At 42.7% G+C, this 25645-nt stretch overlaps 1 protein-coding gene across 6 annotated transcripts in view; it reads right to left on the bottom strand.

The window, feature by feature from the left end:
* The window catches only part of PLCH2 (phospholipase C eta 2), a 599022-nt gene that overhangs the window by 321104 nt on the left and 252273 nt on the right, over positions 1-25645 (bottom strand). The gene's annotated exons all lie outside the window — the stretch shown is intronic.

The raw sequence follows: 25645 nt of genomic DNA on the forward strand, positions 1-25645 counted from the left end.
ATAAGTAATACTATGAGTTAATTCGTGAAAATCCTTCTTTTAAGTTTTGATTTTTTTTTTACGCGCCATTATAGAAACATGATGGCAGATAAAGGCCAAATGACCCATCCAGTCGGCCCATCCACCCATTTCTGATGAGGAAATGTTAATGGTGAATTATGTTTGATTGTTGCTACTGCAAGGCTTTTTCACCTTTTTTGGATGGTCATCACACTTTTCGGTGTGTCATATAGATGGCAAATTTTGATAAGACTTGATTTTTCTGCTCTTTGCATTGATATTGTTACAGGTTTTGGCCTGTATAAACTAGGTGCTTTTTAATTACCCTCCAGCCCGCACAAACACACCAAATGGGGAAAAAATGCTTGATGAATAAGCAACACCCAAGTCAGAATGCTCATATGTTATGGAAAGCAGAGAAATGGCAATACTTTTAACTCATCTGCAGATTTCCTGTAGTTAAGCTTCAGAGTTATGACCCATGGGATATTCCTTAGAATCTATGTCATTTTCCTCAAGAAGCACGAAGCTCATTTCCTTACACCTACAATTAATTTGGAACTGCCTCTTGCTCTTGGCTGGATTCACACAGGGCAGAGACTTGCTCTTGGTCACGTTAATTATGGTCCCCACAAAGCTAAAGGTACCGTATTCTAATAATAGCTTATTTCACAGCGTTGTGCTTGCAATTCCTTATCTTATTAAACCTCCAGTGACGCTGCCAGAAACATCCTCTACACTTTCTGTCCTTGCAACAGAACAAGACTCGTGATTCATTTCCAGTTCTTTGATAACATCGGGTAGGCCCTTTGAAGAACTGGGTGAACATGTAGGTAGGTGGTGCAGTCCTTTAAATTAAACTTGCTTGAAACCTATACTGTGGTTAAGGCAGCTTCAATACTCTTTTTTTATTATTATGGAGAAGGCTTGGTAATTGTTTTGGCAATTTCCATGGTTAATCCTTAACCTTTCTATAGTTTCAATCCATTTAATTTCCTATATAAGTTCACCTTACTCTTGGTCCTTCCGTTATAGACTCATTTTTTATTGTTGTTTCCTGTTCATATACAAGGGGCCGCTGAAAAGTTCTCAGGCCAGCCAAGAAGAGAACGATGTGGAGCCATGAAACTTACAAGTTATTCCACACTTTTCTTGACTCTTTTTGTTTCAGTGAGGCAAATGCATCTAGTAAATGGACACAGGTATAGGGAAACCAAGCCATTGTGACATCACCAATGAGGCTGGCTCTTAGGCATTGGTGGAGTGAGGCATTATGACATCACAATATAAGGGGCTGCTGAGAAGTTCTCAGCCCAGCCAAGAAGAGAACGATGTGGAGCCATGAAACTTCCACACTTTTCTTGACACTTGTTTTATTTCATATCATTGAAACAAAAAGTGTCAAGAAAAGTGAGAAATAACTTGTAGGTTTCATGGCTGCACATCGTTCTCTTCTTGGTTGGGCTGAGAACTTTTCAGCGGCTCTTCATATTGACTATATAATATATTAAATTTTATTTTTAAAATTTTTTTAAAAAGATATTTCTGTGCTATTGGAGCTGGATCTGGGAGTCTATTTTGTTAAGACAAATAGACACCAATGTTGCCTTTACAAAATGTGTTTAAAATAGGTGCCTTTTTTGAACTTCACACATAGGTGCCCTGTTATCAAATCTCTCTTGTTGTTCCCCCCTCCCCCGTATTGGGGGCAGCTCTAACTGGGCACCTGGTAGGAACCTATTCTTTAAAGGAAGTTAGGCGCGTACTTTCTTTCAGAGAAGGCTAATGTGTGCCTGTAATTAAGGCATGACCACTTACACCAGTCATAGAGCTGGTGTAAATGGGTTCACCTAAGGGCTGAAGATAGGCATTTAAGTGGGAGATCTGCCCACATTGGGGGCAATTCTATAAACTGGCACTAGAGAATGTTACGGTGAAAAATTCATCACCGTTCCCATCCCCACGGATAACCGCGGGAAATAATCCCATGTCATTTTTTAGTGTCTATTTCAACCTCAGTCCTTCTACACCGGCATTCTTCAGAGCAAAGCTTGCGGATCAGTGGTTGTGGCCATTCATACTCTGATTCTTATGGGAGCCAAGGATAATGAAGCCATTGTGACATCACTGATGTGATTGGCTCTTAGGCACTGGTGGAATGAGGCATTATGACATCACAATATCTGCTCTGGATACCAGAGACTGTCATTCTGTAGTGTCTGTTTCAACCTCGGTCCTTCTACACCAGCATTCTTCAAAGCAAAGCTTGCGGGTCAGTGGTTGTGGCCATTCATACTCTGATTCTTCCCTCTCTCCTTAAAGAATGACATGAAGATGGTTTCTCGCAGTTATCCGCAGGGACGGGAATGGTGATGAATTTTGTCACCGTGTCATTCTCTTTAGGTACCACAAAGAGAAGCATTAGCACCAAACCCATTACAGAATAATAGCACAAAGTTGCTTTAGAATGCCAATATTGAGGCCAAAATTTGGCAGGCATAAGTGGGCATACCTAAATGCACCATATAATGCATGCAACTCATAGTATTCTATGGGTTATGCAATTGAATAGCTGAAATGGCCATGAGATGCCCTTGCAGTTGCATGCTATCATCTTTTACGCATGGAAGGACATTTTCGATATGACGTCTGAGTCTGGACATTTTGGGGAAAGATGTCCAGAAATACAGTAGAGTAGGACTGCCCAATTCCGGTCCTCGAGATCTACTGGCAGGCCAGGTTTTCAGGATATCCACAATGAATATGCATGAGAGAGATTTGCCTTCTTAGTATGCTTGTTTCAATGTCATATCTTTGGGTGGTGGGAGGGGGTTGGTGACCACTGGGGAAATAAGGGGGGGGATCATGCCTTAATCCTTCCAGTGCTCATCTGGTCAGTTTGGGCAATTGAATATCATCCACATACAGTCTGTAGGAGGCTCCCAGATGTTGTAGTAACTTGTACAACGGAAGCACGTATAACTACCCTCTGGCCAGACAATTGCCCATTCACAAATACTTCCTGGGTAAATAGGAACATAAGAATTGCCGCTGCTGGGTCAGACCAGTGGTCCATCGTGCCCAGCAGTCCGCTCACGCGCGGCCCTTGGTCAAAAACCAGCGCCCTAACTGAGACTAGCCCTACCTGTGTATGTTCTGGTTCAGCAGGAACTTGTCTAACTTTGTCTTGAATCCCTGGAGGGTGTTTTCCCCTATAACAGCCCCCGGAAGAGCATTCCAGTTGTCCACCACTCTCTGGGTGAAGAAGAACTTCCTTACAATTGTACGGAATCGATCCCCTTTTAACTTTAGAGCGTGCCCTCTCGTTCTCCCTACCTTGAAGAGGGTGAACAACCTGTTTTTATCTACTAAGTCTATTCCCTTCATTATCTTGAATGTTTCGATCATGTCCCCTCTGTATCCTCTTTTCAAGGGAGAAGAGGCCCAGTTTCTCCAATCTCGCACTGTACGGCAATTCCTCCAGCCCCTTAACCATTTTAGTCGCTCTTCTCTGGACCCTTTCGAGTAGTACAGTGTCCTTCTTCATGTACGGCGACTAGTGCTGGACGAGGTATTCCATATGGGGGGAGTACCATGGCCTGGTACAGCGGCATGATCACCTGCTCCGATCTGCTCCCTTCTTAATCATTCCTTGCATTCTGGTTCGCCCTTTTTGCCGCCGCCACGTATTGCGCAGACGGCTTCATTGACTTGTCGACCAGTTATTTTAGAGGCACCTTTTTCTGTGCTTAAAACACAGTTTTTATACAGGGAAAAAAAAATTACCTCCTAAAATATCTCACTTAGGAACGCTCATTGATAGTGCTTAATGAATAACTGATTTAAAAAAAAAATAAAAATGTTACATGGGTTTAAAGAACATGCTGACTAGCTCCTCACCTGCAACACCTTGCCTCACACAAAGAAGCAAATTGTAAAGCCTTTTAGAATTCAGAGGCGGTAGTAGGATAAACACCACCGTTTCTTCAATTTCCATCCCTTCTAAACCACAAATAGCTCTTTCGCTGCATGCAATGCTTCCACACGCTCTCTCACTAGGAAGACCGCATGAACCCTGTTGGAGAATAAACTGTGGCAGACAATATCCTGCAAGATGCCTCCTCTAGGAGCAGGTTGGAGAATGGATATGTCAGACCGCCTGGAGTAACTCAACTCTATCGCTCCCTCCTTATGTTCTCAGATAATTTTGCTAGAAGAAATCAGGACCTCGGTTTATGAAATGAAGGGGGAAAAAAATGATTCATTTTCACATCTAAGAATGTTGGACCTGATTTCCTTTTTTAAATCTTTTCTCTTTTTTTTTTATATATATTTAGTAACAATACACACAAGTATAAACTTGATGAAACAAAACAGAGACAGGAATAAATTAGTGAGGAATTAGTACAAAGACATGGCATGGGAGCTTTTCTTTTTACTAACGCGTGCTTATCGCAGGTTCAAAAGCATTATCGTCGGGCACGCTCAGGCATTGCAAAGCAGTTTTGCATGTTTACGGAATTTATTTTATAGCGCTGGGGTTGGAGAGTAGGCATGTTCTATGCTTATTGCAATTAATAATAATAATAATTTCTTTTTATATACCGCCATACCCGAAAGTTCTAGGCGGTTCACAACAATCAAGCAGAGTACATACAATGCAATATATACAATGCAAATGCATACATCAGATTAAGATCTTCTGAAGATTCAGCAAAATAAAATGCTAACTATATAAAGAAATACAAACAATTTAAAATAGGATAAAGAATAAGATTAAGAGAATAAACAACATTAAGATTCTAGCCTATTAAATAGTTGTGTTTTTTATCTTGTTTCTAAAGTCTAGGTAAGAGGAAGCTTCTAACACCATTTTGGCAAGGCATATATTCAATTTGGCTTTCAATTTGAAAGGAAAAGGTGGATAGAACATGAGCCCTTAGGGCAGGGGTAGGGAACTCTGGTCCTCGAGAGCTGTATTCCAGTCGGGTTTTCAGGATTTCCCCAATGAATATGCATGAGATCTATTTTCATGCACTGCTTTCAACGCATATTCATTGGGGAAATCCTGAAAACCCCACTGGAATACGGCTCTCAAGGACCGGAGTTCCCTACTCCTGCCTTAGGGGCTGATTCTGCAAATGGGTGTCCTGATTGTTGTTGGCAGTGGGCATTCTACCTCTGTTTCAAAGCCAATTGGGGGTGCTTTTTTTTAATGCAGGCAGGAGAAGATGCCTACATTGTAGGCGTATGTCGCGCACCTACGGAAACACATAGCGATGCTTACAGATGCCCAAAGTACGGCGTGGGTGTGGTCTGCACCAGAAGTGGCCTTGGGCGTCCCTATGTGAGATAGATGCCTTAAACGTAGGCCTGCAAAATGAGGGTCTGCATTTAAGGTGTCTGTTAGTGAGAGTAGATGTGATTCTCTACAGCAGTGGTTCCCAACCCTGTCCTGGAGGAACACCAGGCCAATTGGGTTTTCAGGCTAGCCCTAATGAATATGCATGAAGCAAATTTGCATGCCTATCACTTCCATCATATGCAAATCTCTCTCATGCATATTCATTAGGGCTAGCCTGAAAACCCGATTGGCCTGGTGTTCCTCCATGACAGGGTTGGGAATCACTGCTCTACAGGATGTAGGTGCGTGATTAACACGCCATTGGCGGCCGCTAAGATTGGTGTCCTTTAGAGAATCAGGACCTTACTGATTAGAAAATAGGTATCAGTAAGTGCTCACATGCTTAGGGTTACCAGATTTTACGTCAGTAAAATCCAGGCCCTTAGGCCCGACACTCATAGGGCTTTCAGCGCACCAGCCTGTGCTAAAAACTGTTTCCACGGTTTTTGTAAAAGGGGAGGTTAACAATTTATACTATACATAATTATCCCCCTCCTTTACAAAGCTGGGCTACGAGCGTCGGAGTAGTTACTGTGGCGGCCGGCGCTAAAAAAAACACTAGCGCAGCTTTGTGAAGGAGGAGGGGTATGTTTTTTTTATCTTTATTTTAACAGCAGAACCGTACATATTATTTTATATATTGACAATGTTTATTACTGATGCATTTTTGAAGTTGTTTTATGTTATTTAAGACTCGCTTTTATTATTGATTTTCATTTTTACGTTGATTTATGTTAACTTATTGTTAGACTCCTGAAGCAGGCCATTGGCCAAAGCACGTGCGTGTCGAGTCTTCATTGATGCAATAAAGAAATTGAGCACCTTAGCTTGCCTTTTTGTGGCCTTTTCCAACACCCATTTCGGAGGGCCGTTTATAGATTTGATAGAGACTTTTAAAATATTAAAAGGATTTGACATAATAGGCCAGGAAGAAGCATTACTGACATTTTCAGACGTGACACGGACAAGAGGTCATAGCCTGAAACTGTGTGGCAGCAGGTTCAGGACAAATGTCAGGAAGTTCTGTTTCACACAGCGAGTGGTGGGTGCTTGGAATGCTCTCCCAGAGGAGCTTGTGGCAGAGACTAGTGTTCAGGGTTTCAAGCGCAAGTTGGATGCAGACCTTCTTGCAAATCATATCGGGGGATACGGGAAATCCGGGTCTCCAACAGGGAGCACATAACTGGGCCTCCGCGTGTGCGGATCGCCGGACTAGATGGACCTAGGTCTGATCCGGTGAAGGCGTTTCTTATGTTCTTATAGAATCTGGCCCTATGCATTTTGCCAGTTGCCAATAATGGTGCACACTCTTTGAAAATAGTCTGTACTATAATGAAGGAGTGTGCTCTTTTTCTGATCAGGCGTGCATGCCCACACACGTTTACAAATATGCAAAGGTTCGCATGGTGGTTCCATTGTGAAAAAAGAGTGCGCCCTACGACTATTTCTACTATTTATTATTTCTATAGCGCTGAGAGGCGTATGCAGCATAACATACTGTACAATAGACAGTCCCTGCTCAGAAGAGCTTACAAACTAATTTAGACAGGACATTTCAGATTTGGGGAGGTTATAGTGGGTATAGGTATCTGACAGAAGCAGGGTTGTGGAGATTAGAGCAGGTCTAGGTATCTGACTGCAGTGAGGGGGAGTTTACGAGTTGAAAGCAGTTTCAAAAAAGTGGGCCTTTAGCTTGTATTTGAACCCTGCCAGGGAAGGAGCACGACGTATTGATGCAGGCAACCTGTTCCAGGCAAAAGGTGCTGCAAGAAAGAAGGGACGGAGTCTGGAGTTGGCAGTGGAAGAGAAGGGTACAGATAAGAGGGGCTTGCCCGATTAGCAGAGATCATGGGGGGGGGGAGCATAGGGGGAGATGAGTGAGGAGAGATATCGGGGGGGCTTCAGAGCGAACGCAGTTGTAGGTCAGCAAGAGGAGTTTAAACTGTATTTGGAAACGGACGGGGAACCAATGAAGCGACTCGAGGAGAGGGGTAACGTGAGAGTAGCGGCTCTCACGGAATACGAGTCGCACAGCAGCATTTTGAATGGATTGAAGAGGTGAGAGACGGGCGCCCGGGAGGCCCGAGAGAAGTACATTTCAGCAGTCTAAGCGCGAGGTGACGAGAGTGTGGACGAGGGTTTTGGTCGTGGGTTCAGAGAGAAGAGGACGGATTTTGGCAATGTTATAGAGGAGGAAGCGACAGGATTGGGGGGGTCTGTTGGATCTGAGCAGAGAAGAAGAGGGAGGAGTCAAAGATCACCCCAAGGTTGCGAGCCAACGAGACAGGGAGGAGGATAGCGTTATCCACAGAGATAATGCACACTGTTTCAATGAGAGTGCACTATTAGAGAATGACACCCCCCCCCAAAAAAAAGGTGTTTTTTCTGCTCATTTTAATTTGTTAATGGCATATAATGACCTATCAAAAAAAGTCTTCTAAAACTCCAGCTAATCCAGAATACTGCAGCCAAACTGATCTTCTCAAAACGCAAGTCTGACCATGCCTCCCCACTCCTTGCCAAACTTCACTGGCTCCCAATAATCTCCAGAATCCATTTCAAATGTTCCTGCCTGGCTTTCAAGATCATTCACGGAATCCTGCCTCCTCTTATCCCACTGTCTTTCAACTCCTCCAGTCCCGACTCCTCCAGAACTGCCCAAAGGCTTAAACTAGCCTTCCCCTCTCCACGCGGCATCCACTATGCAGGCAAACTGGGAAAATCCCTTCTCTTCAAAATCACAGGTCTTTGGAACGACCTCACCACCCCGCTGCGGAACCTGAGCTCCCTTCAGCTATTCCGCAAACAACTGAAAACCTGGCTTTTCAGCAAATTGTAGCTCTATCCTTCCCCCCTTCTACACATAAGTTCATGTAATCCTTTTTCTTCTTCTCTACCCACTATTTTAAGTTCTTGTAAACCGTGTCGAGCTCCATTCTCATGGAGATGATGCGGTATATAAACTTAAGGTTTAGATTAGATTAGATTAGATTGGTGCATGTTATTGCAAACAACAGCCCATCCCAAGGACTTTGCAACTTCTTGAGCAGGTATAAAGACTGCTTCTCTGTGTGTCACACTTCAAAACTATAATTGTTCTGCATCTTGGGGAGATTTATTGAATTTATTTTATTTCCCTAGAGTCTAACCTTGGTATCCCACCAAAATGATACTTTAACAACCATAATGGAACATGAAATGCAATTAAAATGGCCGCCTCATGGGGCACATAAAGACAGTAATTTTCAGTGCATTTTATGCAGCTAAGTCTGAACTTACACACATCAAACAGCTTCTGAACATCCCCTCCACTCCTTTTATCCGCTCTGAAAAATGCGCAGGCTGTGCAAAGTGCACCTAATTCCACCAGCGAGAAAAGGTGGTGTTCCCAGTAGGGATGTCCATTTGTTAGTGTATGCAGAACTCATTAGTGGACCTTAGATTATATTGTCTGCTAAACTGATGTAACAAGTGCTAACCTATGGATTAACATATTTCCCCCCCCCCCCTTTTATTAAACCAGGGCCTTTGTTTATTATTCATTGAGTATTTGATGTGCTGTCTGAACTGGACTGGCAGAACAATTACAAAATTAAAAATAGTAGAAAATGCTAAAAATAAACAGAACAGAAAAAAGCACTTAGGGCTCCTTTTACAAAGCCGCGTTAGCGACTCTTCATCACGCGCTAACCCCCGCGCTGGCCGAAAAACTACTGCCTGCTCAAGAGGAGGCGGTAGCGGCTAGCGCGTCCGGCGGTTTAGCGTGCACTATTATGCGCGTTAAACCGCTAGCTTTGTAAAGAAGCAAGACTATAAAAATTATTCAAAAGCTCTTGAACTATGGTACAGAGAGCCGACTGATCAATCACTCTGGGATCAAAATGGCCGAAAGGTTTGTAAAAGAAAAATGTGTCTTCAATTGGACCTTGAAGTTTTTGAAACATATAGTAGCATAGTAACATAGCAGATGATGGCAGACAAAGACCCGAATGGTCCATCCAGTCTGCCCAACCTGATTCAATTAAAATTTTTTAAAATTTTTTCTTCTTAGCTATTTCTGGGCAAGAATCCAGAGCTCTACCCGGTACTGTGCTTGGGTTCCAACTGCCAAAATCTCTATTAAGACTTACTCTAGCCCATCTACACCCTCCCAGCCATTGAAGCCCTCCCCTGCCCATCCTCCACCAAACGGCCATACACAGACACAAACCGTGCAAGTCTGCCCAGTAATTGGCCTTAGTTCAATATTTAATATTATTTTCTGATTCTAGATCCTTTGTGTTCATCCCACGCTTCTTTGAACTCAGTCACAGTTTTCCTCTCCACCACCTCTCTCGGGAGCGCATTCCAGGCATCCACCACCCTCTCCGTAAAGTAGAATTTCCTAACATTACTCTTGAATCTATCACTCCTCAACCTCAAATTATGTCCTCTGGTTTTACCATTTTCCTTTCTCTGGAAAAGATTTTGTTCTATGTTAATACCCTTCATGTATTTGAACGTCTGAATCATGTCTCCCCTGTCCCTCCTTTCCTCTAGGGCAGTGTTCTTCAACCACCGGTCCATGGACCAGTGCCGGTCCACAGAAATTTCCTGCCGGTCCACAGGGCCAGCATTTGCATCAGGCCCAAAACAGTGTTCTTCAACCGTCGGTCCACGGTGCGATCGTCACGGCGTTATCTTCGAGCCAGCTCCCTCTTCCTCACTGGTTCAGTGCACAAAGCCACGGGCAGTGGCTCCTACGCGTGTCCTGCACCTGAACAGGAAGCCTTCTCTCTGACGTTGCAACGTCAGAGGGAAGGCTTCCAGATAAGGCACGGGACGCACAAGGAGCCGCTGCCCACAGCTTTGTGCACTGCATCGGTGAGGAAGAGGGAGCCGGCCTGAAGATAACACCGGGGGCGGCATAAAATGGCCAAGCGGGAGCAGGCCATAAGGTAAGGCATAGCATGGAGGGAGGAAGACAACAAAGGTAGGGGGGAATGATTTTATTTTGGAGGTTTGTAGCCATTTTTATCGCTCCTTTCAGCTTAAGCCACTGTCTTTCCACTTCTCTTATGTCCTCCCATCCTAACAGCTCTTTCTTTAGGTACTTTCCCATTGCATTAAAGTCCGTACGTTTGAAATCTAGGAATTTAAGTATCGTGCAGCCGTGCTCCACTTTAGCCGTTATATCAAACCAAACCGTTTGATGATCGCTACTTCCCAGGTGAGCACCCACTCGAACATTAGAGATACTCTCTCCATTGGTGAGGACCAGATCCAATATCGCTTTTTTCCTCGTGGGTTCCGTCATCATTTATCTGAGCAGAGCCTCTTGAAAGGCATCCACAATCTCCCTACTTCTTTCCGATTCCGCAGACGGAATATTCCAGTCCGCATCCGGCAGGTTGAAATCTCCCAACAGCAGCACCTCCTCTTTCCTTCCAAACTTTTGGGATATCCACAATCAGATCCTTATCAATTTGCTGCGATTGAGTTGAAGGTCTGTAGACTACACCCACGTAGATAGAAGTTCCATCTTCTCTTTTCAGAGCGATCCATATCGCTTCTTCCTCTCCCCAGGTCCCTTGCATTTCGGTCGCTTGGATATTGATCTTTACATAGAGAGCTACTCCTCCACCTTTTTGACCATCTCTGTCCTTCCTAAAAAGATTATATCCCGGTATGTTTGCATCATAAAAAAGGTCTCACTGCAGATATTTGGAGGAAGATCATTCCAAAGCTTGAACCCTAAAAGATACAAAGCTGTGTCCCTGGTAGATTCTAAATGGGCATAGATGGAGAAGCACTAGGCCAGGGGTAGGCAATTCCGGTCCTCAAGAGCCGGAGCCAGGTCAGGTTTTCAGGATATCCACAATGAATATGTACAAAATGGATTTGCATGCACTGCCTCCTTGAGATGCAAATCTATCTCATGCATATTTATTGTGGATATCCTGAAAACCTGACCTGGCTCTGGCTCTCAAGGACCGGAATTGCCTACTCCTGCCCTGGGCAATGAGAGTCCAGAGAGCACAAGGTTCTAGAAGGAGTGTAATAAACAGTAAGGGAGGACAAAACAGCGGCTGACCAGAATAGTATGCTTTATGCATAAGACAAATCACGTCAAAGAATGCACAGAAGGGGAAAGGGAGAACAATGGAGTTACATGATCAGATTAAGTCCATTAGTGCACATTAAAACTCTATGGTAGCATCGTACAGCACAATATTAGTCATTTAAAGCGGCTTAGTACATATGGGTATCTAGTCATCATAGTTCCTAAGAGCGTCGGGAGCAGCGTGGAGCATTCAGCACGACTCCCTGCGCTAATAACCGCTATTGAGGGGGAGGTTAGGTCTATGCATTTTTTAAAAACCCTACTGTTTTAAGAAACACTTGCATAACATGGGGGCCTTTTAAAAAAAATGTATAAAGCACTGTAAAAAAATGTGCTTTTGCTGGGATCTAAAAAAAGATCATTTAAAAAAAGAAAAGATTCAAGACAAGAGAAGCATCACTTCGGACTTTGCATGTATGAAAAGCCTGACTTACATCTATAAGCAACGGTTTTGCTGCATAGTGAATTTGCAAAACATTTTTGTCCAAGGGGAGCCAATTAAGGAGACAAACTCCAAAGCTCTAACGTTTGGTATTTTGAAGTGGTTTTAAATCCTAAGTAGTACTGACCTCCTCTGCCCCTGCAAACCCCATGCCCAAACAGCAAAGGTTTTACGAGGGGGTGCTGAAAAGTTCTCAGCCCATCCAAGAAGAGAATGACATGGATACAGTTCAATCAATGATCTGAAACAATGTCAAAACATAGAATTTTGTTTCTGCAAATTGACACTTAAAATAAGATACCACTCTTTTCAGCTACAGTGGCAGAATAACGCTCAGGATTTAGAAAGTGGGTTGGTTGGGCTGAGAACTTTTCAGCACCTCCTCATATGTAATAAAAGTGAGCCAAGTATAGGACAATCACGCCATTGCGACATCACTGATAAGGTTATCTCTTATTGGTGGAATGAGGCATTATGACATCACAATCTCAGCTCTGGTTACCAGAGACTGGCACTCTTTACACTTCCAGGGGGGTGCTGAAATGTTTTCAGTTCAATCAATGATCTGAAACAATGTCAAAAAATAGAATTTTGTTTCTGCAAATTGGCACTTAACAAAATAAGATAACGCTCTTTTCAGCTACGGTGGCAAAATAACGCTCAAAATTTAGGAAGTTGGTTGATTGGGCTGAGAACTTTCAGCACCCCCTTGTAAGCAGAATAGAAATGTAATTAAATTGGTGACTAAAACATACGTAAATGCCAATTTGGACATTTTCTATGGTACATGTACGAGGGGCCACTGAAACGTTCTCAGTCCACCCAACAAAGTTGAGGCAGTCTCCATTGAGGGCTATACAATTGTCCACTTTTTTCATTCCATATTTTTCCAACTGAATCAAAAAAGTGGAGAATGTATAGCCCTCGATACAGACTGCCCCATCTTTGTTGGATGGGCTAAGAACGTTTCAGTGGCCCCTTTGTAATTTTATGAAGGTCTTTCCATGCATGAAGAAAAGGTGCCATTTACTGTATGTGCATGTATTCATATGCGGGTATATCTACAAGACTGCACATGTAGGCATTTCTGAGGGTATAGTTTGGGTAGAGCAAAGGTATACATACATTTTTTAAAAATACAGATGTACAGTACATACATAGGGAATAGGCAGCCATTTTCCCCCAACAAAATAAGTGAAGACAGTGATTGCATTGGATTTATTGAATAAGGCTGCATATGTGATTTAAGTTGAGCTGCTTTCAGAACAAACTGAGATAAGTGGAATTTTACTAAATATATTCTTCGGTGAGATTATTGAGTTGAAGAAGCTGCAGCATGTCCTTGATAAAATTATGAAACTTTGGGGAGGTTTCAGTGGCAGTGATTGAGAAGTGGGGGAACAAGTAGTGCTGAATTAAAGCTACCCCATTTCTGAGAGAGAGAGAGAGAGAGAGAGAACACCCCCCCCCCCCTAGAAACATGATGGCAAAGGGGATATAACTCCTCTCGTATGAAGAAAGGCTAAAGAAATTAGGAATCTTCAGCTTGTTAAAAGAGATGGCTGAGGGAGGATATGATAGAGGCCTACAAAATCCTGAGTGGTGTATAATGAGTAAAAGTGAATAGATTTTCTACGCTTTCAAAAAGTACAAAGACTAGAGGACACTCAATGTTTGGCTACGTTAAGGTCATTATTGATGGTAATTGGCACCAATTAGGACTTGCGTGTGCATCTGGCTGCGTGCTATTCTATATATTTGGCACTCAAATCCCATAGCATGCAACTCAAAAGGGGAGGAGTCTGGGCTTGTCAGGGGTGTTCTGAAAAGTTGTATGCTCTGTTACAGAATAATAGATAAGTGCACAAACTCGGGCTCCAGCATTGACACCAAGTTTTAGCCGGCATAAGCCTGGTACCTAAAATTAGGGTACAGGAATTAGGGATGAGCTCAATTTTATGAAAGGCATGCACTCTTTATAATAATAATAATAATAATAATAACTTTATTTTTCTATACCGCCATAGTCAGGCGACTTCTAGGCGGTTTACAATGTAAGAAGGCTGGACATTCAGCGAATAACAAAGGTCTTAGTACAGTACAATGCTAATACAATACAATAAGTCCACATATAATACAATACAGTGAGTCTAAATACAATACTATACAATAAGTTTAAATACAGTACCGAACAAAGAGTCTAGATGCCGTACAATAGTCTAAATGGTAAACTTACATATTAATTGGAGATCTAAGGGTAATGAGTGTCTGAAAGATTTAGAACATCCATGAGGGGGGTCTTAGTGGGAGAGGGGACCGTTTTAGTCAATGAATTTAGTGAATAGGGTGGTTTTGATCGATTTGCGGAATGTATTATAAGTCATATTTGGTTCGTTTATGTGGTTTTTCAGCCAGGTTTGCTGTCTGTTCGCTTGGAACTTAAAGGTTCTGTCCAAGAAGGATTTGTATCTGCAGCCTGTAGTCTTTGGGTATGCAAAGATGTTTTTGTTTCTGGTCGTTCTTGTGGGGTTGTGTAGGGTGAAGTGAGTTTGTAGGTATGAAGGTGCTAGTCCCCAGGCTTGTTTGAAACAGGTGCAAGCGAATTTGAATTTATAGGATCATGGTTAGTTCCGATCTTTACCATCGCCCATTTCTGAGCACATAGGGCCAGATTCTGTTATTACATCCCATTGGTGATTTTCATTCCGCCATTACGTTGCGGCTCAAGGCACCACCTACATTTCTAGGTGCCTACAATGTAGATGCCTGGACGTGTCAATCACGTGTCAATCACATTGTAGGTGTCTCTAATGTAGGCCTGGGTTTACCTCGCCTACAATGCAGGTATCTACAATGTAGGCGTGATTCAGTTAGCGAAGCCTATCAGTGCTTAATTTAAAAAATAAAAATAAAAAACACCCCCGATCCACCCCTAACCACGTCTATATGGTGTTAGAATTCTATACCAGAGGTGTAAGCGCCTACAATGTTGATGCCTAACGCCAAATAAACCTTAATTTTTTGGTCATTATGATCTTGTTATGTTATTTGAATATTCCTAAAGAGGATAAAGGCAAAGGAATCGTACCAGGAGAATTGGATCTTACTGGCATGTTGGAAACATCTTTGCAAGAAGTAATATCTACTAGAGCAACACTACTGGTAACCTTCGTCTTTCTCCAGGATAAGGAGGCAGTTCTTCGTCTATTCTATAAGACTGATAATGTGGAATTTCATGGTTTCAAAGGTTCAGTATTTCCAGATGTTTCAAAATGGACGCAAGCCAGACGGAAGAAATTTCTGGCTTATCGTCAATTAACTTTGAGTACGGGAGCAACATTTCAGTTACATTTTCCCTGTAAATGCTGCGTTACCTATCAGAATGCTAGATATATATTTTATGACCCTGATCAGTTGAATTTTTTTCTTGAGGGAAAGGCAGCTCGAAGATCTTCAAATCCTCCCATGGAGTCCCTCGAAAACCGGGCAGATAGTTAAGTAATCCAACTGCACTCTGCACTCAGAGGGGAGTGTGTGGCGCAGTGGTTAAAGCTACAGCCTCAGCACCCTGGGGTTGTGGGTTCAAACCCACGCTGCTCCTTGTGACCCTGGGCAAGTCACTTAATCCCCCCATTGCCCCAGGTCCATTAGGTAGATTGTGAGCCCACCGGGACAGACAGGGAAAAATGCTTGAGTACCTGAATAAATTCATGTAAACCATTCTGAACTCCCCTGGGAGAACGGTATAGAAAAATTGAATAAATAAAAATAAATAATGTGCTTTAGTTAGAACCAATTGCCCTTGGAGGTGATGGATTCTCTCTCTTTAGTTTGTGGACTTTGAATTAGTCATAAATGTGAAATTATTTTATAATTTATATTTTGTTTCTTATTCAGTTAATTTCTACTAAAATTGTTTAATAATTTGTAAAAGAATATAAATTAAAATTTTTTTTTAAAAAAAGCTCATTAATGACACCATTAACTCTAAATTTGAAATTGAGGCCCTCTTTGATTAAGGTGCGCTAAGTGTTTTTTGCGCGTGTTTACTGCACGCTAAATCAACACGTGCGCTAAACACTAACATGTCCACAGGATAACATACGCTCGTTAGCGTTTAGCGCGGGCTAATATTTAGTGCGCGCTAAAAACCATAGCGCACCCTAGTAAAAGAAGGGGTGAGTTTTATGACTGTAGGCGCCTGCAGTTTAGGCGCCTACATTGCAGGCACCGCTTTCTACCGTAGCGATCCCTCTTTAAGAAGAGGGACGCATTACGCTGGGAACTAAAAAAAAAAAATTCCAAATGAAAACGAGATGGAAATTTTCAGGGTTCCCATCTCTTGTGAAAATTAAATTTGTATGTGTCGAAATGGTGCTTCGTCCTTCTAAGATCACCTGCTTAATACTGCAGCGGAGCGGAGCAGAGGCTGTGCAGGCTGCGTACACTTCTCCCTCCGTATTCGCTGGGATAGGGGATTAACAGAACCGCAAATACATGAATAACTTTTTTCATATGGTGTTCGCTGTTTTTTTTTATTAAAAACCATCGTGAATATAGTGAAACCGCGAATAACACGGCCTGTTTCTGAAGGAGAGGCAAAACACGGCGAAGAAAGTGCTGGGAATCAGCAATTTTCTCTGTAAACGCTTGGAATCAACAATTTCTCTATGGAAGCTGATATAAATTTTTTTTTTTGGGGGGGGGGGAGCCAGCAAGCTAAAAACCGTGAATAATTGAAACCGCGAATACGGAGGGAGAAATGTAGGCGCGGGTGGCCAAGTTTTGCTGCTCAGAATTTCCCCTGGGCCTAAATTAGGATTCCAGACTCCAAGGAAAAAGGCAGAATTGGGGAGCTCGAACAGCCATTGATGCTCCCTCAGGAGCTGGGGTATGAGTTACAGGGCGGCCAACGCCATTAGCCTTGCATGCAAATGTCTTTTATCACATTATGGCATGAGGAATGTTAGATTCAGTCATCGTCATTCCTTTTTGCATTATCCTATCAGTGGATCTGAAGGTCAATCCCAGATTAACGGACTGTATTGCAACTTGGATCCATTTTTCTGAGAGAAACGGAGACTCAGAGGAGACATGATAGAGACCTTCAAGATCCTGAGGGGCATCGAAAAGGTTGACAAGGACAGATTTTTCAATTTGAAAGAAACCACAAAAACAAGGGGCCACTCGATGAAATTGAAGGGGGACAGGTTTAGAACAAACGCAAGGAAATTTTTTTTCACACAGAGGGTGGTGGACACATGGAACACCCTTCCGGAAGCCGTGATAGGAAATAGCACAGTACAGGGTTTCAAGGAAGACCTGGATAGGTTCCTGGAGGACAAAGGGATTGAGGGGTACAGATAAGAGCAGTGGAAGGTTTAGAGATAAATGTAGAGGTAGGTATAAAATTAGTCAGGGACTGCTGCTCAGGCAATATGCCTGATGGGCCGCCGCGTGAGCGGACCGCTGGGCGGGATGGACCTCTGGTCTGCCCTGGCGGAGGCGACTACTTATGTTCTTATCCTGGCACGTCTACTGGTACTACATGCTTCATAGACACACACTGTTTCTTCCTCACATGCTAATAGTCTTTCTGTAAACAGATGTTTACACAGTCAAAGCAACCAATGGCAAATCAGGACCAGTGCTTATGGTACAGTAATAGCCCATCCCAGGAGTTCTTGATTTGATTACTTTATACAGTATACTGATTTTATCATTGCAAAGCAGCAAGCAGTGAACAAGCAAATAATATATTCATGCAACACAGTCGTGAAGAAAATCACTTCGTTGAAATCTAGATCAAAGTGATATGCTTGAGCACCCATGCAGTGCACAATCATAGTTTGGAAAGTCTGCAGAGCATGGTGAATGGGGTGGGCTGTCATATTTCATTTGTCAGCTCTCACTCCTTACAGTTGTTCTGAAAGGTTTGGCTGTGGTATGGACAGGTGCAGGGCTCTGAGAGTTGTGATGGTGTATTAATAAAGGTTAGAACTTCTGCTTGAAGGGGGAACTTCAGACTAGAGAATGACACGGTGACAAAATTGATCACCGTTCCCGTCCCCGCGGATAACCGCGGGAAATAATCCCATATCATTTTCTAGTGTCTATTTCAACCTCAGTCCTTCTAGACCAGCATTCTTCAAAGCAAAGCTTGCGGGTCAGTGGTTGTGGCCATTCATACTCTGATTCTTATGTGAGCCAAGGATAATGAAGCCATTGTGACATCACTGATGTGATTGGCTCTTAGGCACTGGTGGAATGAGGCATTATGACATCACAATATCTGCTCTGGATACCAGAGACTGTCATTCTGTAGTGTCTGTTTCAACCTCAGTCCTTCTACACCAGCATTCTTCAAAGCAAAGCTTGTGGGTCAGTGGTTGTGGCCATTCATACTCTGATTCTTCCCTCTCTCCTTAAAGAATGACATGAAGATGATTTCCCGCGGTTATCCGCGGGGACGGGGACGGTGATGAATTTTGTCACCGTGTCATTCTCTACTTCAGACCTCTAGAATTTAGAATGCTGACAAGGTTGACATGCAATGCCGTAGTGAAGCTGAGCAACGCCTGGGGCGGTGGCATCCCTTCCCCTCCCCCCCCCCCCGACGTGCATGCGCGCACCTTCCCTGTACCTTTTTAACCTTGGCACCAGCAGCCACCAACTTACTGCTCGCATCAGCTTCGTCGCTATCTCTGATGTCACTTCCCAGGTGTGACATCAGAGAGAGCACCGAAGCCGACGCGGGCATTAAGTTGTCGGCTGCTGGCGCCGAAGTTAAAAAGGTACGGGAAAGAAAGGGCACGCACGCAGCAGGGGAAGGGGTGGAGAAGAGGAGAGTTGCTGGCGCCCCGAGGACGATGGCGTCTGGTGTGGACTGCCCCCCTCGTCCCCCCTTACTACATCACTGTTGGCACGCTTTCTGATGAGCATATATCAACAGAACATCGGGGGTAAAGCTCAATTATCATGAACTATTAAACTTTCTTCAAGACCATTACTGAATTTACTTAAAATTAATTATTTAAATGGGAAAGACATCACAGTTATTCCAGGATCAGCAATTTTGTGGTGATCGGAGGATGAATGTGTATGGGCAACAACGGCGTAGTTTTTTCCCCCTGAAGAAGATCATATAGATCAGTGGTTCCCAAACCCTGTCCTGGGGGACCCCCAGCCAGTCGGGTTTTCAAGATATCCCTAATGAATATGCATGAGAGAGATTTGCATATAATGGAAGCGACAGGTATGCAAATGTCTCTCATGCCTATTCATTAGGGATATCTTGAAAACCCGACTGGTTGGGGGGGTCCCCCAGGACAGGGTTTGGGAACCACTGATATAGATCAAAACGCTCTTGCAATGGTAGGCTGATCATCAGGGGAAAATGGAATGCTTGCCAGTGCTGGAGTCTGAACAAGATAAGTGTTGCTGATTTGTTTCATTCAGTGGTGTTTCATTCATGGATTTAAGTGTTTTTTTTTTTTTTTTTTTTTAATTCATTTCTTTATTGCACGGTATGAACTTTATATAAACTTTGGGCTCAAAAATATTTTTGTTACTGGCATTTTTAAACTGATTTAAGGCAGGTGGGGGTTGGGCATCTGATTAGATATCGACACATTGGGATCTAAAGTAACCGGGTGTTATAAGAGATCCTATGATCTGATCCTTGAATAACTCTGATGTCCTTCCCATATAAATAATTATTTTTAAGTAAATTCAGTAATGGTCCTGAAGAAAGTTGAATAGTTCATGATAATTGAGCCTTGCCCCCGATTTTCTGGGGATATACGCTTGTCTGTGTGGGTGAGCAGTGATAGAAGTTGAGACCCTTCTCTTTTATTCAATGCTTTCTGAGGAACACCATCACTTTAGGACACGGGTATCTAATATCGACCCTCACCAGGTCAGGTTTTCATGAATATGCGTGAGATCTATTTGCATACAATGGAAGCAGTGCATGCAAATAGATCTCATGCAAATTCACTGGAGAAATCCCGAAAACCTGACTGGATTGCAGCCCTTAAAGACTGACATTGGACAACCGTGCTTTAGGATCTAGTGCTAGGACAAACACCGTCCCCCCACACCATACACACATCAAGGGCCACCAATGGATATGCATGAGAAAGATTTGCATTTTTTACTACTTCCACCGTATACAAATTACTCCTATGCATATTCATTATGGGTATTCTGAAAAGGGACCTGCTGGCAGTCCTCAAGGGCTAGGAGTGAAGACTAAGGCCCTAGGTGAGTGCATAATGCTGAGCTGAGTTTTAAGTCCCTGTTTAAATGGAAACATACTAGACATAAGAACAAGTAGCCCGTTCTCATGGTGGCCAATCCAGGTCCCTAGTACCTGGCCAAAACCCAAGGAGTAGCAGCATTCCACTCAGAATCCTAAACAATTACAATAGTAAGATTCCAGAATCCCAAAGAGTAACAAAAGATTCCAGAACCCCAAAGAGTAGCAGTGGCTTCCCCCATGTCTTTCTCAATAACAGACTATGGATTTTTCCTCCAGGAACTTGTCCAAACCTTTCTTAAAACCAGCTACGCTATCCACTCTACCAGCTAAAACAATTGAAAAGTTTCAAAAAAGAAACTGAAAATGGCATAAAATTAAGTCTTTCTGTCTTGCAGGAATGCAATTCTACCAGTAAGTGCTAATGCAATTCTTTCCATAATAACCTTCTACCACGCTGACCACCACACTCAGGTAGTATAACATCCCTTCCATATCTAAATTCATCCCTCATTAAAGCTGAACACTGACAAGAAAGAGTAGTCGTTACTAGTAGGAAGCAAACATACAATCCGGAGTGGAGAAGAAGACGAGAGGTTAGGACTCGGGACAGTAGGCTGGGAACCTGAGATGCCAGGCTGGCAGGCTCAACTCTTATTGACTCTTCTTATCTAGGGCAAGGGACCTCAACGTGCCCTCAGGAACAAGCTTAGGCTGTATAGGGTCATATCCACTATAGCTGAAATGTAATGCACTTTGTGCTTCCAAAGAAAAGCTGTGAGCTACATAAAGCTTGCAGCAATGCTTTAAAGAAACCCCTTTTTTCTTTCACAAACTCTTAAGTTCTCTACAGGGCAGGGACCATCTCTTGCGGGTACAATGCTGCATAGATGTGGTAGTTCTGGACAAATGCTAAGTAGCAGTTGGCAAAGACGGACAAAGACGTTAGACCACACCGATGCCTTTCCCTGCGTTTTAGGGCAAGCACAAACAGAAACCCCCCTCTCTCCTGGATGCTCTGCCACCTCCTCCTCCTTCCCCGGTCAACCAAACCCTGACCCTCTCCCTTGTTTCATAGCAAGATGCATCGTCCCACCCAGGCTCAGCTTTCCCCCCCCAAAAAAAAAAATCTCATCAGACTCAGTGAATCCTTCGCCCGTAAATCCCAGCCCTTCATGCACCAGAAAAGACCAGGGCGGAGGACAGGAAAGACCGACCCTCCCCCTCGGAGAATGATTATAAAATACCCCTCTGTCCCCAAAACTTACCTTTGTCTGGGCTGAGGCATCTGACCACGTTGAGATCTTCCATATTCCAGCAGAGGCAAAACAAGAGAAGCCCATTCAGGAAATATTACAGAGCCAAGCATCAATACCCTTCATTATTTCATGATATCGAGAGGAAAAAATGACAACAGGCTCATTTGAGGTTGCTGAAAGCAAACTTCCTAGGGTGTCCCTTCCCATTAGGGATTGGCTGCTTGTAGCCCAGGGACTTTGGTAGATGATGGGAGCTAAAAAGCAAATATATATGAAAAGCCAGATGAGTATTTTCTTTCAGCTTCCCTCCCTTCCCGTGCATCCAGCCACCCGGGATAAACAGGCTATTAATGCCTCGTTCCCTGATGCGGCTCTTGCGTTTTCTGTTTTCTTGTAAGTTTGTTTGCAACCTAGCAGAAAACGTGATACTGCTGTTTGGGTTGGCTTTGTGGAGAGGACGGGTGGAGGCTGGAGGAGCAGGTAACCCGTTATCCTTTTCCCTCTAAGGTTGGGTTTTCATTCAGAAGCCTGCTGGAAACCACTTTCTGCCTCCCAGAGGGATCGCTGGGTGGTTGTCGGAGGAAGCCAGTAGAAACACCTCCCACGTTCCAGCTCCAAACCCTCAACCACCCCAGCGACTGCCAAGGTTCACACAGCACGTGGGAGCTTCTGTGCCTCCTGTTCCGAAAGCTTTCCTTTTAAGATTTCTTTCTTTCAGCAAAAAGAAAAAAAAATAAAAATGGCAAGCCTAGCTCGAGCAGGGAGAAAGGTTTCGCGGTGGGGGATGTCCCACTCCAGAAATCATCACTGCTCTCTTCTGAGCACTCATCTCTGCTGTGTGGTGAAAGCTGGATCAACAACTGGGACAGGTTCCCTTCTTCATCCTTGAAGATGTTCGAGAGTTTAAAAAGAAATGGTTGGAGCCAGTGCAAGAGAGTTAATTAAAAATGTGAGTTTTAGTGAGAAAAATTGTGGGGCTATTTCTAGAAATACGACTTTGAGGAAGCTATTTTCTCCACTAGTAATCTTTGATGAATGACTTTTTTTTTTTTTGTTAGAAATTATTTCGTGCCTGAGTTCTCATCTTCCTGCTGGAGGTTTATAATTAAGTGTTATAAAACATGACAGGGAATGTGGTTAAATGAATTAGTTATATGATTATATTATATAGCATGTAATATTTAGCGCTTTCTAAAGACTATAGCTAAAGGCTGAGGGGGGTATACAAGAATTCTGCTATCTTAAAAAGTCAGCTATTGCAATATCTCCTTTATCTTGAGGGACGGAAGGGCTCACCGTCAGTGAAAGAAGAGCTAAATCTGCAAGAAAGGGGGATTTTCAGACTGAGAGCAGATTGGGTTAGAAATATCAGGAACATGTGTACCTTAGACAGATCTCTGCACAACTACAAGGGAGTGCTGAAAAGTTCTCAACCCAACCAGGAAGAGAATGACATGGATATGGGCCAGTCAATGATCTGAAACAATGTGAAAAAAAAAACAAAAACATAGAATTTTGTTTCATAAGAACATAAGAACATAAGCAATGCCTCTGCTGGGTCAGACCTGAGGTCCATCATGCCCAGCAGTCCGCTCACGCGGCGGCCCAACAGGTCCAGGACCTGTGCAGTAATCCTCTATTTATACCCCTCTATCCCCTTTTCCAGCAGGAAATTGTCCAATCCTTTCTTAAACCCCTGTACTGTACTCTGCCCTATTACTCCCTCTGGAAGCGCATTCCAGGTGTCCACCACTCGTTGGGTAAAGAAGAACTTCCTAGCATTCGTTTTAAATCTGTCCCCTTTCAACTTTTCCAAGTGTCCTCTTGTTCTTTTATTTTTCGAAAGTTTGAAGAATCTGTCCTTCTCTACTCTCTCTATGCCCTTCATGATCTTATAAGTCTCTATCATATCCCCTCTAAGTCTCCTCTTCTCCAGGGAAAAGAGACCCAGTTTCTCCAATCTCTCAGCGTATGAGAGGTTTTCCATCCCTTTTATCAAGCGTGTCGCTCTCCTCTGAACCCTCTCGAGTAACGCCATATCCTTCCTAAGGTACGGAGACCAATATTGGACGCAGTATTCCAGAAGCGGGCGCACCATCGCCCGATACAATGGCAGGATAACTTCTTTTGTCCTTGTTGTAATACCCTTCTTGATTATGCCTAGCATTCTATTTGCTTTCTTAGCGGCTGTTGCGCACTGTGCCGTCGGCTTCATTGTCATGTCCACCATTACCCCCAAGTCCCTTTCTTGGTTGCTCTCATTCAATAATATCCCTCCCATCGTATAGTTGTACCTCGGGTCAAAGGGTGAGCGGACTCCGACATGGGCACTATGCTCACGCCGGAGAAGTTAAAAAGGTACAGGGAAAGGGAAGGGGGTGCGTGTGGCAGGGGGAGTAGGGAACAGGGCGGGGGAGAGGCACCATCACCCCTGGCGTCGCTCACCCTAAGTGCACCACTGTAGAAATGTTCAGTTCTTTTAATAATTCAACAATAAAGTTATTGAAGTACACAAGAGCCTTGTCATTTTACATAACAAAAAAATACAAATTTTAACTATTCCAAACATTAATCTGTTTGACAGATAATTTTAAGACTCAATAACAGTCCACACACACTGGAGAGACAATTTCACACATCAGAAGGAGTGATATATATTTCCAAAACTGTAAAGAAAAAGTAGGAAGTCATCCTCAATTATTAATGGACCAATCAAAATAACACAACTTTATTTTTCTATACCGCCTCAATCAAAAGAATTCTAGGCGGTTTACACAACAGAGAAAAACTGGACAATCGGCGAAATACAAAATATTATTAATAAGAATACAACATATTAACTAAAAAGACAATAAAAAATTTAAGTTAATGCAGTAAAATTATTGTGTTGAGAATAAAACACCAAATTAAGAGATAAATAGGACTAAAAAGATGAAGGTAAAGAAAAAGAAGAGGAAGAGGAAGAAGAAGAAGAGAGGAGTGTCTATGAAATAGATTGAACATATGAGTCCAGGAATTTCCAGGGTGATTTACATTGTATCAAATTTTTGGAAAGTCGAACTATATTTTTCTTTTCATAAGCATATGATTCAAATTTATGATACATGCTCAAAGAATTCCACCAGAAGGTATAGTTTAGTAATGAAGAGGACTTCCAATTTTTCAAGATGTGCATAAGGGCAGTCGCAAACATTGCATCAATGAGTTTAGGAGGACAGTTAGACTTCTTCTTCTTCCTCTTCCTCTTCTTTTTCTTTACCTTCATCTTTTTTCCTCATTTTTTTTTTTTTTTTTCTTCCTTCAATTTCTCTTTCCTCTTATCTTTTCTTTTACTATTTTTTCATGAACAGTCCTAGTACTTTAGATCTTTTAAAAAACGATTCAATTCTACATTGCACAATGTAACTGAATATTTGTTATACTAAATGTTTTGTTTTATATTTTGATACCATGTACTTGAACTGTTTCTTATATTTTTTCAAAAAAATCAATAAAAAATATTGAACTAAAAAAAAAATTAAAAATTAAAAAATTAAAAAAAAAGAGATAAATAGGACTGTTTTAATTTCTTTTCGGAAGGCGCCACAAGACAATATGGCTTGCTAATATAGTTGCCCAACCAGGACTGTCGTTTACTTGCTTGAAATAAAAGCATCCTGTCTAGAAAAGACCTACTTTTACAACCTAAAATCTTCAGGTATGCAGATAAGTTACAATTCCTGGTTACCCTCACGAGGTTATATAGCACGGGGTTAAATGTCACAAGAAGTGTAGCACATGTAATAACTTCCTCATGAGAACTTTCTAATATGCTTGAAAGGTCCATAGGACTCACCCCCTCTTTTACTAAGGTGCGCTAACCGATTATTACACGCTAATCAAATTAGCACGCGCTAAACGCTAACGTATCCATAGGCACACGTTAGCGTGCGCTAATTGGTTAGCACACCTTAGTAAAAGAGGGCCTCAGAGTTGTTGATTGAGGTTGAGTCTCAGGGTCAGAAGAGGAAGGTTTTTTTGAGAACGCCGACAAAAAGTATATTTTATGTAAAGGTGGAAGTCCTTCATCCGGATATTTAAACACTTCTTTCAGAAATTTATAAAATGTTTCAAGTTTCAAGTTTATTAGGTTTTAATATACCGACCATCAAATAAATATCTGGCCGGTGTACATTAC

The sequence above is a fragment of the Geotrypetes seraphini genome, chromosome 15 (assembly GCF_902459505.1).
Source record: "Geotrypetes seraphini chromosome 15, aGeoSer1.1, whole genome shotgun sequence".
Lineage (NCBI taxonomy): Eukaryota > Metazoa > Chordata > Amphibia > Gymnophiona > Dermophiidae > Geotrypetes > Geotrypetes seraphini.